At 34.9% G+C, this 5,584-nt stretch overlaps 1 non-coding gene across 1 annotated transcript; it reads right to left on the bottom strand.

Moving 5' to 3' along the window:
* Positions 1-3,476: 3,476 nt before the first annotated feature.
* On the bottom strand, positions 3,477-3,544 carry LOC112205278 (small nucleolar RNA SNORD38). The gene has a single exon (XR_002939179.1). It is a non-coding gene; the product is annotated as a small nucleolar RNA SNORD38 (small nucleolar RNA).
* Between the last annotated feature and the right edge of the window lie 2,040 nt (positions 3,545-5,584).

Genomic DNA, 5,584 nt, shown 5'->3' with positions numbered 1-5,584 from the left:
TTAATTACAATGTAAGGTCATTTTTAAAATGTTAATATTAATAACTAGAGATAGAATAATAGATCTTTTACAGGTAACAATGAAACTAGATAATGAAAAGAAGGCAGAACATATATTCATACTTTTAGAAGATCACCTTCGAAATATAGTACTTGAAATTCATTTCCATCACTAACCATCTGACTGGATACCAAGAAGCAGTTTAAAATTATTTGCTAAATAAATATTTTCCCATTAAATAACTATTTTCTTTTCTTTTTATTATACTTCAAGTTCTAGGGTACATGTGCACAACGTGCAGGTTTGTTACATATGTATACATGTGCCATGTTGGTGTGCTGCACCCATTAACTCGTCATTTACATTAGGTCTATCTCCTGATGCTATCCCTCCCCCCTCCCCCCCTCCCCCCATCCCACAACAGGCCCTGGTGTGTGATGTTCCCCTTCCTGTGTCCAAGTGTTCTCATTGTTCAGTTCCCACCTGTGAGTGAGAACATTCTGTGTTTGGTTTTTTATCCTTGCGATAGTTTGCTGAGAATGATGGTTTCCAGATGCATCCATGTCCCTACAAAGGACATGAACTCATCCTTTTTTATGACTGCATAGTATTCCACGGTGTATTTTCAAGAAATTTAAAAATCAAGTAAATGTCACCTCCAGAATTACTTCTTTGCATACAGTGTTGAATACTACACTCTTCTTTTTTACAACTTCTACCTTGGTTTAACTCAATCCTCTTGCCTCAACCTGGTGGCTCTGAGAAGCTTGAGAAAAATGCAAAAATGTCAATTGGTCTCATTTTACATTTATAAAGCAAAATCCAAGTGGAAATCTGGCACTCCATACAATGCTGATCTTCCCATATTTCTTAGTGTATGTGCTTTGTTTTCTCCACGTATTAAAATAAATATTTCACCTTTGTTCTTCTTTTCAACCGTCCTATTTTTATGCATTTTTCTTACTCTGAGTTTATGGTATTTATTCATACATCCATGAGTAAATAGAACTTTCAGAAGATAATTTCCTCTACTTCTCACCATGAAATTTCCATATTGACCTGTATCTCTACCCATAAACTCTCTCCTCTTATTAGTTACAAAAGATGGCCTGTGCTTGTTTCTATTTCAGACCAGCTTTTTGACTTGTGTCCTTGATCCTGTTCTCACTCATTTGCTCCAGAACTGTCCTCTCACATGACTAAACCCCTCTCTTCAATTCTGCTTCTCCAATGTAGCATTTTGTGACTTGATGCTATGGTTTGCATGTTTGTTCCCTCCAAACCTCATGTTGACATTTGATTCCTAATATTGAAGGTGGGGCCTAATAACAGGTATTTGGGCCATGGGCCAGATCCCTTAGGAGTAGTTTAATAGCATTCTTTGGGTGGTGGGAGTGAATGAGTTCTCACTGTATTAATTCCCTTGAGAGCTGGTTGTTTAAAAACAGCCTGGAGCTTCCCTGCTCTCTCTCTTCTTTTCTTCTTATGTGATCTCTGCACACACTGGCTTTCTTTGCCTTCGGCCACGAGTGGAAGTGAAGTGTCTCTGTTGTCTGGGGTATATACCCTGGCTCTTGGTCTTGGTCGAGAAAGAATTCAGGACATATACCCACACGAGGAGTGGGTTTTGGAGCAGAAAGTTTAACGGAAAGAGAAGAAAAGCAAGAGAAAAAGTGTCCTCATGTTGAGAAAGCCCAAAAGAGGATCTCTGGTTTTTGGTGGAATGCAACTGGTTTTGTACAGAGGCTGGAGGAGGCGGTAATTGATTTTCACATGGCCCAGCTGATTGGTTTGACCAGGTGTGCCTTTTACATAGCCTGCAAAAAGACTGGCCATCCCACACATGTAGTTTTATCTGGAGGCTGGCATGACACCTGGCACACCTGGTGACAAGGGAAAGAGGGCGGGAGCCACCATATTGGGTGGACCTGGTTTCTAGCTACCAGTATTTGCATATCAGTGCTTTCAGGTCTGGTTATTCAAGCCCCTTTCTGACAGAAAAGACATGGATTGGGAGTTGCTTTTTTTTTTAAAGGAAAGTTCCACTGGGAACTTTCACCCTTTCTAGCTGCCTAAAAATTGTTTCTTAATAACTCCTGTAATAGAAGCAGCCTGAGGCTCTCACCAGATGCAGATGGTCAATATTCAATTTTATAGATTATTAGAGATGTGAGCCAAATAAACCTTTTTCTTTATAAATCACCCAGCCACAGGTATTCCTTTATAGCAACATAAAACAGACCAAAACACATGGGAAGTAAGAAAATTTCTGCCTTACATGATACAGGTCTTTCTAGTCATTATTATGTGACACTCTTTGCTTCCTCTAGTAGAAAGTAGATGTATTTCATAAACAATTATGAAGTAGGCAAAATTCCACAAAGTTTGGGCCAATTCAATTATTCAAGAGATATTTGCATAAGTTTCAACGAAGTGGAGGAAACAAATCTTGATTCTGACTCTATAAAAAGAGAAATGTTTGCTATTAGAAATATTTCTATTAGAGGATACAGAAATCACACATCTCACTATAACATAATAACAAAAGATTGTAATTTGATGAAATTACTGACATTCACCTTAATTATAAAATGTAGACAAGTTTTAGCAGTACTTTAAAGGAAATAGTTGGTCAGACCAGGACGTGATGTAATAACAATGAACTATGTACATCCCTATACTTATCTATCCTTCCTAGAATATGGGGAGGGAGTTGAGGGCAAGTCTTCAATTAATAGACTTAAAAAATTCAAAGAACCTCATCAGCCAAAATATAAGAAAATAATGCAGTTACTTTATAAATGTTAACTATTATTGTTAAAAATAAAAACATAAAAATAAATTTGTTGAAAATACTGTCTCTTGGAATGCTGACATTTTTAAATGTATTTCATTATAAGAAGAATCTATTAATTACATTAATTACTTTGCGAACTAGAAAGTTCTTTCCCACCTTGTTTTTGACTAGAAAAATCATCTGGAAACACATTACTATTTGCATATCACTTGCTATAATGGGTCCCATATTCTTGAACATCATACTTCTCTGACTACTACCAAATAAATGTTGTCCCCCTTTAGAATAAATTTTTTTTGAAGGACTCAGATACAATTTCCGCATTCATCCACTGCACATTCTCTTCAATCTCCTCCGTTCATCCTTGTCACTACACCTCTGAAATTTATTATAGGGTCACCAATGTGCACCATATTGTCTATTCAAGTCTATTACCCATATTCAACTTTCCCACCAGCATTCACACAGTTAACACTCTTATTCTAGAAACACTGGCATTGGTTTCCATGTTACTGCACTCTCTTAGTATCCCTCAAGGCTTACCAGCTGCTGACTCTTTGTACCTTTGCTCTTCTGTCTACTCCAGGCCACGAAGTGACGGAGAACAAATGTTTTCAGTTCTTGTCATTTTTCTCTCCTCCAACAACACTTTCCCAATAGGTGAATTTATTTATTTTTTTCTCCTCAGATATACTGTATCATTACTTCATGTGAGTAGCATAACTTGACAAAGTTTCATCACTGACACGAATTTATTAATTCCAGTATTTGGTCTTGAATTTTGAATATTAAATTCTGATGTTTATCCACTCACAAATTGCTATTGTCCGTTTTATACATCATAGTTAATACTACTTCAATTTACCCAGTCTCTCAGACCAAAACACTAGGCTTTCTCCTTGATTCTTCCAGTCATTGTATCCTTATGTAATCTTGCTATTTATTCTTTCAGAAAGTATCCAAACTGGACTGTTTCTTAAAACACTACTGCCTGGATCCTACTTGAAGTATGTAACATCTTTTACATAAACTTTCCAGTAACCTGCTAACAGTTCCCAAAACATTCTCCTGTTCCCAGAACAATTGATGACCTGTAAGACAGCTGCAGTAATCTTCACATTCTAATTCAGATTACAAATATTATCCAGCATAAAACCCAATAATTATTTCCCATTACTCAAAATAAGGTATAAACTCTTTATCTCATCCCACCTTATAGTTCCCTGTCTTTATTCTCTTCTTCTGAAACTTACCCTTACTCATTTTGTTCCAACCATGTAAGCCTTCTCACATTTTCTCTAATGGGTCATCCCTATTTCCATTATTTTTTGTTTTCCTCTTTCTGAAAGACACTTGACTCATAACTTCTGATAGCCTGCTCCTTTTTATCATTCAAGTATCAGCTCAATAGCCCCCTTTAGAGAGGCCATCTTGTCTATCCTACCTAATTTCCTGCCCAGTCATATCTGGCTCCTCAATCCACTTTATTTTCTTCGAAGTGTATTCACCATCAAAAATTACATTGTCTTGATTCAGGTTATTTTTTCATCCAAAGATGCCTTAAGTTTTCTGCCATTTATATCATCTCCCTTTGTTCTTCCTCTTTCAACTATTTTCTAAATCTGATCAAAATGCTGCAAGAAGTTTACACCTGAGGTTCACTACATAAAAGAAAAAAAGAGTAAAAAAAAAAATAGCTGAATATTTTCTCAGTAATTTGGCATATAAAGAGCTTTTTTTTTCTTTTTTCCCCTCAAAGATTTGTTATTTTTATTCTGAATTTTAAAAAGAACATGTATATACATGAGTGTGTGTGTGTGAGAGAGAGAGAAAGAGAGAGTGTTAACTGTATCATTTGTATGTCTTCATTTAAGTGTGAAATATTATTAAACATCTTTGAAGGGGGTATGTGTAGAAAGTAATCTCAATGCAACACCTTACTTTTAAAGCTTTAATATGGAATACATATTTTTATCACTGATATTTGATTTATGAAATATTGTTGTGTCCTAAGACAGTACAAACATAAATCAATTTGTAGATAAAAATTTATTTAAAATTTACTTTCTCTTATTTTTGTGAGTTATATAGCTATTAGGAAATCAAAGACATTTATTTTCACACTGATTCCAGAGCAAGTTAAATGTTCTTAATTTATGTAGATGAGCCTTCAATATATCCTTAAGAATATATAAAAGAGATGAGAATTAAACAATTCTCATCAATAGAGCATCAAGAGTTTATTTTTATTTTTAGCAAAACCATACTTCAAATTAAAGTACTGTAAAATTAATAAGATTCTTATTTATTGTTTATGTACATTTTCTCATCACCTAAACCATAATAGATACTTTAAAAAAATCAATGAATGAAGATAATTTCTCATCTTAAAATTAACTAAAACTATCAGTCTCCACATATTACCTTGGTACTACTAAATGTGGACCACTTATTTTGACTAAAATGTTCGAAATAACAAAACAAATTTGTTGAACATCTATATGAGCTCTTATAATGTCTTTTTATTATTTATGAGACAGTGTCTTGCTCTGTAACCCAGGCTGAAGTGCAGTGGTACAACTGCTCCCTGCAGGCTTGACCTCTTGGGCGCAAATGATCCTCCCACCTCAGCATCACAAGTAGCTGGGACATTACATTAATTAACTTACATCAATAATCCTTCTGCATCTGTTAAAATATTTTGTCATATTTATTTGGTGAAATAATACTTAGCAATAAAAAAGGAAGGAACTACTAATTGATGTAACGATAGATAAAAGTCAAAGA

Source organism: Pan troglodytes, chromosome 14 (genome assembly GCF_028858775.2).
Source record: "Pan troglodytes isolate AG18354 chromosome 14, NHGRI_mPanTro3-v2.0_pri, whole genome shotgun sequence".
Classification (NCBI taxonomy): Eukaryota; Metazoa; Chordata; class Mammalia; order Primates; family Hominidae; genus Pan; species Pan troglodytes.
The sequence above is the reverse complement of the archived record's forward strand: the minus strand, read 5'-3'. Positions and strand labels throughout refer to the sequence as shown.